The sequence below is a fragment of the Centroberyx gerrardi genome, chromosome 24, assembly GCF_048128805.1.
Source record: "Centroberyx gerrardi isolate f3 chromosome 24, fCenGer3.hap1.cur.20231027, whole genome shotgun sequence".
NCBI lineage: Eukaryota > Metazoa > Chordata > Actinopteri > Beryciformes > Berycidae > Centroberyx > Centroberyx gerrardi.
The window spans coordinates 7,430,427-7,447,328 of NC_136020.1; the positions used below are offsets into that span (position 1 = coordinate 7,430,427).

General features: G+C 44.2%; 1 protein-coding gene across 2 annotated transcripts in view; it reads right to left on the reverse strand.

The window, feature by feature from the left end:
* ppp1r12a (protein phosphatase 1, regulatory subunit 12A) overlaps positions 1–16,902 on the reverse strand; it is a 55,682-nt gene that overhangs the window by 34,040 nt on the left and 4,740 nt on the right. The gene's annotated exons all lie outside the window — the stretch shown is intronic.

The following is a 16,902-nucleotide window of genomic DNA, read 5'->3' on the forward strand; positions in this document are numbered from 1 at the left end:
TGTGTGTGTGTGTGTGTGTGTGTGTGTGTGTACACATGCATGTGAGCTTATGTCAGCGGGATGGCCTGCACTGTAGTTAACAGCAGCCAGCATGGAAAGAGCATTGCGCTGCTTTTGATAGATTGCCACGTGCCTCCAGAATTGTTGGGGAATTTTGGCAGGCGTAGTGTTCCCAAAATGCCTGCACATAGCGGGGGTGCTTGGAATACCACATCGCGTAGTACTGCTGATGGAGGTGGCGAGGCGCTGTGCCGCTCTGTGCCACTCCTTTATGCAAAAAGATGGAGATAGGCTTGCATTTAAAACTTACTCTCAAAGACTGCCTTTACCTTTAAACTTAGGCAGCCTTTATACCACAAGTCAATAATTTACTAAAGTCAAGTGTGATAAATCATCAGACCACTGAACTAACCAAAAACACACACCATACATCCTCTTCTTATACTGAAGAGCTTATGAATCACCCAAGTCAAATCCACATTCCTGGTTTTGCAAACTGAGAAACAAGCTAGTCATTTATTCTGAGTACATAAGCCTTCATCTAAACAAGTTGGAACTTGAACTTAATGTGTTTGCATTTTCTGTATTACGTCACCATATGCCTATGCATGCATAATAGAAGCACACAAAGTTTTCGTAGGACTTTCGTAGAACACTTAAAAACCGGTTCAAGTGGCATGTTTGCATGCTTGCATGCATTCTAGGGATGTTCCTTGCCTTGATAGGTAGGGATCAAGGGGAGACTGGGTCAGCGTGGCTTTGCTTAGCCACATGCTTCAGAAGGAGGGAGCCGGTGAGGAGGTCACATTTCTCCTCATCCATACCAGGGAGACAGATGAGGAGCAGCAGCAGCAGAGAGCCTGCAGTGCACTGTTCATTCAGAGGACAAGCTAGGGGCTGCTAGGTTAGAGGCCTAGGGGTTAAGAAGTCACCTCACATCAAAAGACAGATAACAAGGTGACCTGCAACAAAGCAGCGGTGAGAAAGAAAGGCCCCAAGCGGAAAAAAACAAGAAGCTTGTGCATGATCAAAGGCCAGGCCGAACAGGACAGAGACTAGCTTTCACTTTAGATGGCAACAGATGAAGTCTCAGGCCATCAGCCATTACAGTTGTGGAAATTGGACATTTTTACACTCAGGTGAACCCAGCTCACCTCTTCCTCATCCAAATCTTTCTTCTCCAATATATCTACAGCAATCTAACATCCCAAACAAAATGCTCAGCAGTTATAAAATGAACATCTGGATGCTCATCTGATAATTCACACATCCACTGTTTGGCTAGCATTGAGGTAAATGTACAATAGGGACTACAACTTGAAATCCTTGCTTTTCATTCCCACAACAATTACCACTCAGCACTATTAAAACTTCTCCATCCCTGAACACCGTGCCTGGACAGTCTCCCACTCTCTCCTGGGGGTTGCTATGGCAACAAAAGCGTTGACGGGGGAAACAGATACACACACACACGTACACACATGCACACAGTGGCCTCACGTTCAGGGCACACGACTATCTGGCTGGAATCCTTGTCCAAATTTGGGCCGTTTACAACGCCGTACATGGCCAGGGCTGGAGAGTGCCTGCGTGGGCCTCACCGAGCTTATCTGCTGCTGTGTGTGTGTGTGTGTGTGTGGGGTGCGGGGTGCGGGGGGAGCTGCTCAGGCAGTTTGACAGAGTTTCTCCAGGTGCAGATGGACTTAACAGACTGGGTTCATCTGACTTTGCTGTAGGGCAGACAGAAAAAGTACAACTGAATGCGCTTCAGCTCTCTTCCCCGATGAAATGGCACCCTATTAGGGTTGTTAGTTGAACGTGACCTTAATGATGCTAATGATGCGGCTACAAAGTCTAACGGCACCATCCTCCATCATTCTGCCATTTTCATTCCCATGTTTGCTGCAAAATTAAGCGGAACTGGAATAACGATCGTCGTAGCTCTCTGCCTCTCATCTAACGACCGTCTGTCCCCTCGTCTAAATCCTCCCCTTCAGTCATTCCCCCATGCTCCTATTATTTCTTCAAAGTCTTCTCTTTTTCTCAGAGTGGAACCATGCCCCTTAAGGCAAACTCAGTGCGGGCTGCAGCTTCCCTCCACTGTGCGTCAGCAGCCCTCCTCGACAAGCCCCGCCCGGCAGCTACAGGAGCCCAACAAAGGTAATCCCTTAATGGCTGTAATTGTCTGTGGCTGACAGGTGCCAGAGTTACTGGCTGCATCAAGAGATGAGTAGTGCAGTGGCCAGAGGGACAGGAGAAGGAAGAGGAGAGTCAGAGAGAAAGCGAGAGGGAGTGGAGGAAACAAGTAGGGCTGAAACGATTCCTCGAGAAACTCGAGTAACTCGATTACTAAAAATCATCGATGCAAATTATTTGCATCGAAGCTTCGTTTAATCCATATAACTATATACACACTCAGTGTTTCGCACGGATGATTATTACTGTGGCACAACGCGCTGGAGAAAGAGAGAGAAAATAGCGAGGGGCGAAGAGAAGAGACGGGCCAGAGAAAACGACAGAAAGTGTCCAAAGTTTCGGATCCAGTGTTGCCAACTTGGCGACTTTGTCGCTAGACTTAGCGACTTTTCAGACCCCCCTGGCGACTTTATTTCTCAAAAGCGACTAGCGACAAATCTGCCGACTTTTTCTGACCATGGGATGCAATGTTAATGTGTTGAATCCCAAAGCATTTGGCAATAAATTGGTTCGGCTGATGCCGGTTTTCTCTACTTGCCTGTCTAATCCAGAGAGGTCTGACGGTCACAGCGCTTCCCACACAGTGTAGCTCCTTCCCTCCGCTGAGAGCAGGGACTGTAGGATAGGGTCCACTTGTAATTGCTACCGGCGTACGCCGAAACTGGCCCGGGTGGGCGGAGTCAGCACTTAATATTAAAACGGGATGAGATGAAGGCTAGTAAAGAATGCACGTTAATTATGGCTATATGTAATGGCTAGTTAAGAACGTAAATCAATATGGTGGCTAGTTATGATGTCCCTAAGTTAGCTAAGTTTTGCTCAAGAAAATAACCACAGAAAATAAAATGCTGCAGTCAATTTGTGAAAGCCTGAGCTTCATTCATGTTATTATTATGATAGTCACACACACATACACACACACGCACACACACACACACACACACACACCTACTCCCCTCACAGTGATGCATAAAATACCCCAAAATATCAGGTGGTGTAAGTAGCAATTGGAGCCTAAAATGCACCAGTCCAATACAGCAGGTATATTCAGTTTAGTTTGATTGCAGTGAGTAGGGTCAGCAGGTGTAGGGCAACCCTTCAACATAGTAAATAAATGTACATTAGCCAGTCTTATGAACTTGTATGATATTTAGGCCTAGTAATAAATATCAATAATAATAATTATTTCACCTCGTTTTCAGTAAATCACAGTGTCGTATGGACAGCTTCGTGCGGACAGCTTTTCTCTTTTGTATATTTACTATTGCTCTTTAATAAAGCAAAAGTATTTCTTATCCGATTACTCGATTAATCGATGGAATAATCGGTAGAATACTCGATTACTAAAATAATCGATAGCTGCAGCCCTAGAAACAAGTCTTTTCTAGCTTCCCTGATGGGCTGTGGAGGTGGGACAATGGAGGAGGAAGCCGGGGTACCTGGCAGCCTCTCTCCCTTATTTCTACCACACGGTCGTCTCTTAAGAGCCTGTGAAGCAGCTCTGTCTGTGCTGGTGAGGGGGGGGATGGCACATTCCTCCACCAATAGCCACTTAGGAATGTAATGGAAGCAGCAGAGACATTTGCGACCCCGCATTGTACTGGTAGAAACATTCACTTGCAGGGTTAAAATAAATCTACGGGGACACAAAGTCATTTATAGCTGGTGGCAGAGAGCGAGTGAGTGAGACAGACAGAGAGTAGAGGAGGGGGATCTGACTATTAATGGCGGTCATAATAGGCAGCATTGTGGGCTAAATCCTGCCTCACACAGCACCATCAGCCCCTGAATGACAGATAGGACCTGTGCTAGGCTCTCAGTGAAACACACAGACATGTAGTGACTCACTCTCCGGCAGACACGTTGCCATTCAAACCTGTTTGGCCAGTGTGCCTGAGAGGGGGAGAAGAGTGGAGGCCTTGTCAAGCACGAAGGCAACAGGCTGGATGGCACCACAGTAGAGAGGGAGAAGGAAAAAAATATGAAACAAACCAAGCATAAGCTTAAAAAGGTCAAACTACAATTTCACTACAACAAGACTACAGTCTAATTGACAGTTTAGCTAGCATTTCACTGCAAGACTCATACAGACATTATGTTGTACTAGGCTAATTATGGTAAATGGACTGCATTTATATAGCGCTTTTATCCAAAGCGCTTTACAATATGCCTACATTCACCCATTCACACACACATTCATACACCGATGGCAGCAAGCTACCACGCAGGGTGCTGGCACAACCATCGGGAGCAATTTGGGGTTCAGTATCTTGCCCAAGGACACTTCGACATGCGCACTGGAGGAGCCGGGGATCGAACCACTGACCTTCTGATTAGTGGACGACCCGCTAATCAGAAGGTCACAGCCGCCCCGTAATTACACTTCACTAAGCAAAAGCAGACAACAAAATGCATATTAAAATTAATATGCTGGTTTATTTCCATCATGTTATTAATGACAAATTTGACTGTGGGGTCTACGTTTGCCTGGACAGTGACATCCATCCTGTGTCCCCAAGTTCCCATATGATGACAGCTCCAAAGCTGACAACCAGGGACAATCATCCTCATTCCCTGTTAAGATAACTGTAGCCCTGTCCACCCTAAAGTATTCTCCACATGTCCATGTGTGACTTTCATTAGCGCTTAGCATAGCATTGAGACAGCAGAGCTGGCTGCTAGCCACTCATGGAGAAAGAGAAAGAAACAATAACTGGCTGGACTCCACTGTGGCCGCAGCACAGGAGGAACAAGTGCTTCTACCATGTTAGCATCCACGTGCAACAGTCCATCTCAAGTTGGTCTCAAGAAAGGCCTACATTTATATTAGTCTGTACTGAGGATAGGGATAGAAATTAAGAAAAAGGGCAAAGGGAAATGTAAAAGATCGTTCTGGTTCATCTCTTCCTTTGTGCTCATGTTGAACACGGACCTGCAGCCTTGGTCTTGTTTACAATTTCTGCTTGACAGATGAATGATGAAACTTTAATAGGACATATTTAAGACAGCTTTCCACAACCTTTACAAAAAAATAAAAAATACAAAAATTGGTGGGATTAGGCAAGTTTGGCGTCATCACAAAAAAATATAGCAGGATATAGCATGCAATGCCACATGCCGCCGTGTGGGGGTTCAAAATGTGGATCTTGGCCTTACTGGCTTTTAGTAGACATGACAACACTAGTAACATAGTGTAAAATATACTTTGACATACTTTGGTAATCAAAATAAACCAAAGGTCGGTTGTTGACCGACTAGTCAACTAGTCTGGCCGAACCCTACTAGACAACACTTGATGTATCCTGTTGGCCTGCCAGTCAAGGCTATGGGCAGAGTCCTTGCCGCTCTTTCTGGAAAAAGGCCCTCTCTAATGGCAACAGAGGCTTCTGGGAAGTTGACGTAACGGCAACAATCAAGTACTAACCTAATCAATGAACTCAGGATGCGCTACTCGATTGGTCAATAGAGTTTAATGTACATCGTGTAGCCAGCCTCTGAAAACAGCTCTGTTTATCCATTAGGCTTTGTGAGATGTGATTAGCGGTGAAGCAAAAAAAAAAGCAGGGAAAATCATTAATCTCCCATTAGAAATTAATAGAGTTGAAAAATCCAACCATGCTCAATATTAGGAGTCAAGGGGTCAATTTAATGGAAACCATGGCATCTCTAATCCACAAGAAGTAGGAATCATTAAAAATTTTCACTGAGGGGTGTCACCAACACAATTTAATGGAAAAAAATACTACACAGACATAAAAATTTTAGATCAGGTGATTTGACATTCAACATTTATAGTGCTATAAAGCAGAATCGTAATACCACAGCAGATCTTCTATTGTTTATATTACACAAATACACAGTGTAGCAGGATCCACAGCAATGCTGCAACAGAACCCATCTGATCCCGGTGGCTGTGACAGACCACTTAGCATCGTATTTCACAACACAGGACTGCTCTTAACATGTTCTGTTCCAACTCCTCAAAACGTGTGCTCCTAAATCACCAACGCGTCTACTGTGTTTATGAGCCGGTGTACTCTGTGGTGGAAGCACATTAAAATGAACATCAGACAGACGTCACTGGAAGGTCAGCCTGTATTTGTCAAGAAAGGACTGGCCTCGAGTGCCACTTCACATGAGAGTGGCCGAGGCGGGAAGAAAAGCCTGTCCCTTAGTAGGCCGGAGTCAATGCAGAGCACCCCAATGAAACCTGACACAGAAAAAAAAAAAAACACACACACACATATACTGGCCTTGCAACTGGAAACCACACTGTTGGCACAGGCAAATGCTAACATGTCATGAGGGCTAAGCCTGCTAGCTAAATAGATGTCACTGCATTAAGTCATAAATGTTGGGTATATGCAAATACTCTCTCTCTCTCTGTTGCTCAAGTTGACAGGAAAAGTCAACAAATACTAACCTCACAACTGTGATAAAACTCGTTTGGCTCTGTCTACTCGCTATCCACTTTTGTCACATCAGGCCAAGGCTTCAACAGAGAAGAGCCACAATTAGCCTACAACTTCCTAAGACAGAGAGGTAAGTGAAGCAGGACCTTGCATCTCCCACCTCACACATTCTCTTCAATTTAGCGCACCCACATGGGGCTGATTACAGGCGCTATCTATAGATTAACTCAATAAACCTCCCCAGACCAGCAGGGATAAATATGGAAAAGATTAGTCCAGAAACAATACAGTGTCCATCATATGCACCAGTCTAATCCTAAAATAATATGGAGGAATTCGAGCCCTACTCCCTACTAGCGCCGCAAAAGAAGATGGGCAAAGCCGTTCTCGGAGCGGGACCAAAAATGCACCCATGACGTGCACCTAAGAAAGGAGGCCGGTCTGTTGCCACGACAACAAAGCCCAAAAGAGGACTTGGGTTCAGGCCTTGTCAGGCTTTTGTAAGAAACATAAATAAATAGAGAAAAGACTTCATTTTAAAGCACACTGGGGTTGCTCGGATAGCCCCTGAAGGCAGCGCAGAAAGCGGACCGTTGCAAGACAAGATCAAAAAGCTAATCTTGAGAGGAGTGTCTCGAGGTGCCATCTTTCTTTTTTTAACCTCTAGCGGGCAAGAGTTTTAGGTCTTATTAGAAGGATTCTCATGACCTGTTATGGCCAAAGGAGAGGTGCTCCTCAATGGAGTCAGACATCTGAGCAGATGCCACTGCTCTTTATTAAAATCTCATCACCCAGTGAATGGTGATGTAGGCCATGAAAAAACAAGGAACCACATAAAAAAAAAAAAGCTTGCTAAAAACTGTACCCTGTGTGTTCAGAATCTGTAATACAGTCACTTCCTTTTTCCAGATGCAGACTTGATTGTGAAAGACTGACACCAGACTCAACATTTTTGTAGTAAATAGGCCTGGGCTACATATGACATCTACCAAACATATATTTAGGTTACTCACATCGAAATCTCCTATTGAATAACAGCTTGTGACCTCTAGGAAAACTCATAAAGTACTGACTGTAAAAGGTATAGATGGAAGCCTGCTAGATGCATGTATGATGATAAAACCACACCAGCTAATCTTCAAGCTAGGTCAACACATTATGCAGCTAGTTTGGGTGTAAAGCACATAGACAGAAACCTTCAGGTAATTTCCGTCACACCCACACAGGGCCTGAGCATCATTTTACACAGACTGTAACTCAATAGGATTCAAGCCGCCCAAACCGTCGCCGTAGTAGCTAAACAATGACATGACAATTATAATACAATGCTGAATTATTCTACCATGTGCTTCCCCTTCTACAGATGGACACGTCTGGCTTTTTTTCCCTCAGCACTTTCAAAGGCATCGTCTTCCTCCTGCTCCGGGAAAGGGGTATAGCTACTGTGTGTGTATAAAAAGGGGAGGCTTATTATCTACCGGGTCATCGTGCAGAGAGCTCCAAGCTTAATTTAGCAGCACTCCACATCAAGGAGAGACACTTGAGGACCCCTCCCCTCCTTCACTTCCTCTAGTAGCACCCTCAGATGGCCAACTTAAACACCCTGCAGAAAGCTGCTCCTGTGGCTCCTGCACTTTTTACTGCTCAGAGAGGCAGGGAACACCCAGGTCCCGACAGTCAGCTAATCCCACTGTGCTAGCAGCTATGCTATATTCAATGCCGGTATCATTGGTACATACCCATGGTTAACATCCCACGACTGACACCAGCATGCCTGGGTGGTACAGCGGCCATTAAAGCAGTCCTGTGGTTGAGACTAAAGCAGTGAGACCTGTGGCTGTTGCCATACGCTCAAGAGTGATACAGTACTCAGGGGAAAATCCAAGCTAAAACACTTGGCACTATAAACACAGCTACCGTCGATGTACCTTGCATTTCTGGGCCCATTTTGTTGTTTGGTGGCATTTGTCTGTTTTGGATAACTGGCCAAACGTAGACGACGTGACGTCATATCCAGATATTTCCAGCGCAGATACTGTGGAGTTTGATAGCAGAAGAATTTTCATATCTAAAACATCAATGGTAAACATCAGGTTTTGGTGTCAGCCCCTCAGAATCAAAGAAAGAGAAAAGGCTGCCCACCATTTTGCACCGACATTCAACAATCATACAGCAAAAAACCCATCTTTGAAGAGGCAAAGATACCAATTTCTCCAACCGGGCACAGAAAAGCACGGCATTGTTCTCTCTCCACTCTCACTTTTTCTCAACTGGAAAAACTTACTACGCTATATCACTATTGCTCTCTCAACCAAAACGTATGCAGCACTGTGAACCCCCCTCTCTCTGGACTGTCGAAAGCCATCCTGGGAAATGTAGGACATCAGTAACTGAAGCAGAAGTAGACGAGGCAGGTTGAGGGAAAGTGGGCAAATCACACCACTTAATCACAAAACTGTAATTGTCACCATTTCCTTTACAGTTTGATCAAGCCAAATCAACTGTCCTGAAAGAGCAACCAGACGAGTCTTCCCTTTTGAACCAGCTCGTAAACAATGACCGCAACAAACCGAGAGGCAGCGCGCCGTGATTGGAGAGCTGTTTGGTACCGGAGCAGCTGTTCAAACCCCCAAACCGCAGAAGGCCTGAGTCACTCTCACTACGATAGCGATCAGGACGTTGGCTGGGATCAAAGCACCAACACCGCCACCGGGCACTCAAGAGCTCTTTGAAAACACTGCATGTCAGAACACAAAGTGATAGCGCTACCGTTCTATCTACAAAACACCTATTAAAACACCAAATGATGAGTACGGTTCTCTCCATTTGGTCATTTCTGCAGCCCCTTGCCATCGTGTGCCGCTTCCAGACAGGCCTCTCTAGGCTTTTTGTGGGGAGGGGGGCAGGGGGTGAAACTAGTAATCTAATTTCTGCGGTGAGACGGATGAAGGCTGAACCCTTTGAGTATCTGTCAGAAAAACCAAAACATCATCTATCATGGGGTATGGTTTCTAAAATATCACATGTACAAAAAAATAAATAAATGAAAAGGCCGGCTGGCTGTCAGAGTCAGCGGCCTATGTAGTAACGGGAGATAGGGCATCCACAGTGGAGCTTAATAACACAGGCGTTGTTTTCTTACAGGGAAAGACCAGTTTACTCCCTTATAAAGCAACAGTATGGAGGACAAAGCAGCTTCTTCTGGATCACAGAGTTGGCCTCTCTCTCTCTCGCTTTGCTTCTCTCCCTCCCCCTCTAGTAGTACGACTACTCTCTGTAACCACCTAGCCAGGCAGCAGCAGGGCCCTGGACTAGCATACCAGTGGAGAAATTCCCAGATAAGTAATACTCCGAGCCTCGGGGCTTCAGGCATCAGCGCTCTGGCCACTCCTCGCGGGGCTACGTCATCGGCTCAGAGGCGCGCAGCCACTTCCACAAAAGGAATTCCTTCTTACCGCCTGCGTATGTGTGTATGAGTGTGTGTGTCTGTGTTTCTGCGTGTGTGTTAGAGAGGGAAAGATCAGCAGAGAGAGGGAGAGAAAACGAAAGAGATGGAGTGAAAAAGCAAATGAAATTGGGAACAAACAAGAGGTGTAAAAGACAAAAAGGATGAGACCGAAAAAGAAGAGTGAAATTGTACTTGTGTGAGAGACTATGCTTTAATGTTCATTCTATAAGGTGGTGTGTGTGTGTGTGTGTGTGTGTGTGTGTGTGTGTGTGTGTGTGTGTGTGTGTGTCAGACAAAGAGCACACAGCTCCTGTGCTATGGCAGGGTTAGGGAGACCAGAGGGTACGGGGGGAGGGTTAGAGCGCTGCAGGGCGACCAGCTGGGTCCCTCTACTAGATGAGCCCTGTTGGGAGCCAGACTACACACACACACACACACACACACACACACAGCCTCTGCCTTCACTGCTCTAGCTGCTGCTGCTGCTACTGAGGACAACCATATATGGCCCTGGGATTCCCATGGAAAAAGAAGGCCAGGATTGAGGAAGACGAGGGGGAAAAAGGCCATGGAGATCGTAACTGTACATTTCACTTGGGCTTATGCTCGGCAGCCAAAACAATAGCCCCACTTGAGAGCCAAGTTTGTTTCCATGTGAGGGGGTCCAAAGGCGAGAGGGGGGCACCAGGAGGGGACAGGCCGAGAGGTCAAATAGCCACAGAGAGAGACAGCAGAACACAATCGCTGATATTTCCATATAATAGGACCCTTATGTGGAGGCTACTATACGGAGGACAGTAGATGGCTCAGTCAGCAGTCATTGACATAACAGGCCACTAAAGAGGCATTGAGCATGTTCCACAGAGCATCACCCCTCCCCACCCACCCCCAGCGTACTGGCACTGTGTCACCGCTCATGCCAACAAGCTCCGACCTCAAGAGGTTAAACGGACAGTGTGGATGCCAGGGTCTGCCCTCCAGGCATTCTACCAATCCATAGCCATTACCAGCACAAATATGGATTGTCACCAAAAGCTATTGGCATAATACTAGCTAGTAACCCATGCATCACAACACTATGTTGTCACGCTAAGGACAAGATGGATTCCACAAATTTGGTCAGACCAAACTATAATAACCCACTCAAATATATAAACATGCTTTATACACTGATACACCATCAATATTGCTGAAAATCAAATTTAGTGAGAAGGAAACCTAATGGAAAAAATATTGAGAAAAGATGTATTGACATTTTTTACTGAATACTGCAATGCAACTTTTGTCTACAGGACTTCTTCAGTGCTTTAAAAAACAATTGTCGAAGCAAGAAAATAAGGCTGTTCAGTTTGAATGAAAGTACTAATTTTCTCTAAGATTTGCCAGGAATCGGCCCAGAATTCTGCACAGAATAACTTGTCTGAAACGCCTATTGTTTGAAGAAGAAAAAATGGCAGCCTCTTACAATTTGGAAATTGCAATAGTCGATATTGCAATTTTGATTTGCTTTTCATCAGTTGTGCAACATTAGAAACAAGAGCAAGTTGTAGGCCACTGGCAAGACTTGCATTTCAGAGTGGGAGTTTGTTCAGAAATAGCAAAGCCATAATATCTGACACTGATACAGCGCAGATCTCAGTCCTCTTCCATTTGAGAAAAGTGTACGCAATCTAGGAACCAAGCTCTGTTGAATTTACAACAAGATTTAAAAGATGCAGGATGCATGTTCTGTTTGGTCGGTTACTGGGGATTTATTAGGCAAGAGTGTAGATAGCTGTATGTATACATGTGTGTGTCTGTTAGGCTAACTGCAGTGATAAAAGCATAGGGGGTGGAAGAAGCAGGGCTCACAGTGGAGCCTCAAAGAGGAAATGAGAAAAATAAACAGCCACTTCCTGTTCCTCTCTGGCCTGAAATCTCCAACACCCTGATCCCTCCTACCACCACAACCACCACCACCTCACTGAGGAAAGAAGAGCAATGCCCCTTCCTCCCCTAGTCCTGGGCCTGCAAATGGACAGCAGAGGGCATACACCTTTCACTGGCCCTCAAACAAACTGATTAAGACCTATGGGTGGGATTTCCTTCATGCTCGACCAAAAAAAAAAGTCTTATTTTTACTACCACTTTGCTTTTACTCTCATTATGTGTCTGGGCCTAAACCTAGAGGGCTATTAGTTGACTTCGGCTTAGTGCTGCAACGGCACTAATTCTGGAGTTCTGTATACAGCAGCCTGCATCTTTTTGGCTCATTACTTATTCATTTAACAGTCTATTAACATCTCAGCTCGATTAGACTCACTGACCTGACATTTATGCTCTATAAAATATGGAAATCAAATCTAGGTTATGATGCTGTAATGACTTCATTTCATATCCATCTTATCTGTCTCACCCTGGAAACAGTGCATTGATTTGAATATAGGGCTGGATTAATGTGTGATACCGATATCAAGTCTTGTTTTTACAATTGCATGCTTTTTGTTTCCTTTCTGTGATGAATGAAAGCACTTATGTACTACATTTTAGTCTAACATTTACATGTGCCATCTGTTACTAAATAGCCTAGAATTAGTTCATGCTCAGTTGATTTCTTCAATTAAAATACCCATAAAGTTGAGTTCTAAACCCAAGAATCCATCATATTGAAGGATTAATACAAAAAATATGGTACCAGTAGGTAATGTTGCCAACAATAAAGGCCTAGTCTTTGCTATTTTCATACTCTGCGTAAGCCAATCTGTATAAAGACAGAGTCCATCTTGATCAAAGGCCACGTTGATCACTCTGCGTAAGCCAATCTGTATAAAGACAGAGTCCATCTTGATCAAAGGCCACGTTGATCACTATGTTTGAATCACAAGCCAAAGTGTTTTGACTGTTAAGGCTCAGGCCCATTTACTGACACTGTTATTCCTCTGCGGGCCGAGCATCACTCACTTGCACTTGCACACACAAACACTAATGGGGTTGCATCACAGCACAAAGCAGTTTCATTGGCAAACACTCTTGTGGGCTCTTATGGATCAGCATAAACTAAGATCAATATCAATCAGCTGTGAAGGAAAAGGATGTGTAGACTGCCTCACATGGTTGGACGGGTCAAGTATTGTTTTATGACGTTCTACGATAGGTTGCAGAAGCTATAGGCAGCAAACTGTAAACAACACATGAAGATATTACGTTCCATAGCAGCAATGACACTATTTTCACCTTTACCCCCCATTTCGTCAGCTGAAGATGCAGCCATTTTGAGATTAAATGGAAAGAATGTAACCTCACCCTCCCACAGACAACAAATGGACACGCGTTCCCTGCCTTAATTGTGCTCACTTCGCTGTAAGACAATGAGGAATTCACAGTCTCCGGGTCCAGGTGTTTTCAGTTCAAAAACAGCTCATAAAAAACACTCAGCGTGAGGCATGTGACTGCCGCCAAGCAAACAACAGTGGGATGGCTTCAAGAAGACCAAGCTTAAGTAGAGGACAGACACTATGTGCCACAGGGTGGAAAAAAAACAAGCTGAAGTCATCCCACAAACATTTCACAGCAGCTCCATACTATGCACAGCCGTAGTCTGCCTGGAAATGTGGCAGCAGACAGAAAAGCAAGTCTGTCAAAGCACTTGGCAGAGTCCTACACTAATTTATCTTACACAAAAGTATCAGCAGGTAAGTATTAACTCAGGCTATTTCTCATCAACCTGAGGAGCCCTTCCACGATGCAATGAGAGAGCAGTGTCCTGACGCATGGGCGAGAAATACCCTGGTCTGCATAGACAGGAACACACACACTGACATCATCAAAAGGCATCCAGCAGAGAGGGACAGGTATGATATGGCGGCCTCTGGTTTCAAATCAACTCCTTATTTTCTTTCATCAGTACAATGTTCCAAAAACGTGTGTATGACATGGAATGGCCTCTTTTGGACCCAGCGAAACATGCTATTGGACAAGGTCAAGTCAATCTCTGTAGCCTGGCTGTCAAGTCAGCACAGCTCCTATACGTGGCAATAGGTTTACTGAGGAATTCTCCTTACGACCCCAGGTGAACCAGTTCCAACCTGCAGCAACGCTCATCTGAAATACTTCAGAGAGCCCTCACCATTCCAAACCCTCTAGTGGGGATGCCTCCAGCATTTTATCCTTGCTAAGGTTTTATCAATAGCAACACCACAAATGGAGTTGGGCTCCATAGGAATGATCCGACAAAAAAGGAATCAACTTAACCAAGTAGATTTTTAGTTTGAGAGAAACTCTATACCCTTTCTTGAAAGGCCAACCCGTTTCAAGGAAACTTATCAGCAAACTTGATAAAGATACAACATCCGTCAATTAAGACAAATTTTCATACATTTACTGTATTATTTTCAATATGCTTGGTTGATCTCATCTTCAGTACTCTCCATTTTTCCTTGTTCTTATCTATAAATCATATTCACTTTTGCCACAACGACCCACTTTCCCCAGGGGGATCATTAGAAATCCATCTAAGCTAACAATGTGAATTCAATATTAGCAAGATGCAACATTTAGAAATAGACTGTCTGTTTTAAGACATTTTGTGCATGGTGGCTGTTTAATTTCAATGATTTTAGACTATCTCTGAAAGCCATTTAGTTTACATTGTGGCGGGCTGTTTTCAAAGCCATATCTGACTTCCAGAGATAGTGTGCAAGGAAACAACACCGACGTGTCACAATCAGCAGATGACCTGGCATGTTGGAAAGCATTGGCGCGCAAACACCACAAGGACTTCCTGCTGTTGATTATGGGGTTGGTAGAGAGGCTGAATGAAACCGTCAGCGTGGCCTGCTTGACAAGGCGAGACCTGCCAATTATATACAGGTAAAATGTGCACGTTCTGGGACTCCGGTTCTAAAATTAATGTCCTCAGTCATCAATCAGGCGGAGGTTACAATAGCAGTACAGTGATTCACCGCTGACTAGAATTCAACATTGCATTGGTTGACCTATGCTGCTGAATGAAAAGCTGAACCGAGGGCGTAACATTTAACTGATTAATGCATTTGCCAAACAACTTTGCCAGTTCAAACACCCAAAGGAGCCCAAAGTTAGGGCCTACTTGTGTCTGTGTTGTGTTAAGGTAAAGATACATCCTTACACCTTCAGGATTGGTCAACCACAGCACACAAACCAGCTGCCTCTCCATGTGTCAGGCTGAAACGGAATAGTAATGGCAGAGCAAGCAAAGCCTATCAAGACATTCCTAGATCTACCTGGGCATCACTGAACTATACACATACTGTCCATCCCCTATTGTCTCTGCTGTTGTGTAAAGGTTTGGTTGGCTGTAATCTACATACACCCAGACGTGGAGTTGTTTCCATGCTTTCTTTCTATAATTTGTGATGTTGCTCCTACCATCTGTTTGAACCTAATAGGAAGGTCCCAGCTTACTTCTGCAAGACCTGTTTTTGTTTTACGTGACTAATAATGTCACGATGCAATATAACATGCTCTACTGTAGCCTCAAGGATGTGACTGAAGTATGATTAAAAGAATGATTAATCATACTTCATTTTGTAAAATGATTTACAAATAAGATTCAGTTTAGTCAAAACTAGAAATAATGGCAACAAAGATGTTAAATTGGATTGAAGTGAAATGAAAATAGGACCACTGCAAGAAAGATAACTAGATTAGTCTGTGTAGTATCACATTGCACTAAACCAGAGCTATAACAAATGTTGTTAAATGGTTACATGATTCAGAGTATTGCATCGTAGACTAGGTGTTGAAATACCAAATGAAGATGTCTAACTGACAGAGATACACACCCATAACTCATATGGCAAGTAGCAATTAGGTCTAGATATTAGCCACAACAAAATACCAAAACATGGTATTAACCATTAACCTTTCAGGAGTACTGGCAGTTGGCTGTTTGGGCTGGACAAAGAACAATAAAATCTAGATTGTCTAGATTCCAGTCTATGAATTATTGAGTGGCATCTTAATGTATTCTGCAATATGTTACAAATGCATGAGTGGCTGGCTGCTACCATAAGTCAGCCTTAAATCATAACAAAGAAGCTGGAAGCCCAGCGCACCCTTTTACAAGAAAAGTGAATTGAAAGCAGACTTTTTCCAAAATGGGCAGATATCAAATGCCTCAAGACAGTTTGGGCAGTCATTGATGGGTGCCGAGATCCTATTACAGCAGGAGGCTGCAGCCTAAATGCTGTAGCACTCTAACATAGAAAGCTAACGATACAATTACATTTCATTCAGCCGCCATTTCTAATGCTGTTGACCTTTATCAAGTCCATTTAATGGCCTCTCTTCAAGGCAGGTAATGCTGGTAATGTCACAGAGGCATTGGCTCAGAGACCAGTTCTCTGCGTTAAATCAACAAAACAAATAGGCGTGTTGGCTCTGGACATGGCATGCAGACCCATCTACACACCAAAACACACTGCCATGTGCTGTATTCCAGGCAATGGCCATGCTCATCAGATCATGTCGCAAAAACGAGCGCATCCAATGAATAGGCCATTTATAGCACACAAACACTTGAGAAACACTTCAACAATGGACGGAATACTGACCGAAATGCTACACTTCCAAGTCAACCTGAGTGATGTCTTAACTACCTGGACCTTGATGTCCAACAATGACTTAAGACAAAGTACTCAGTCTCACTTATCATTCCAAAAAGAGAACAATCAGAAAAGCATCTTTAACTGAAAAGAGCATGCATCTCCTTCCTAAGGCTACCTTAAAGCGAAGGACTTTGCCTCATAGTGTGTAGTCTCTCTCTAGTAGTTGTAAGGTCTGAGGCTTATTATGCAGGCAGTTTACCAGGCTAAAGGCCAGAGGTAT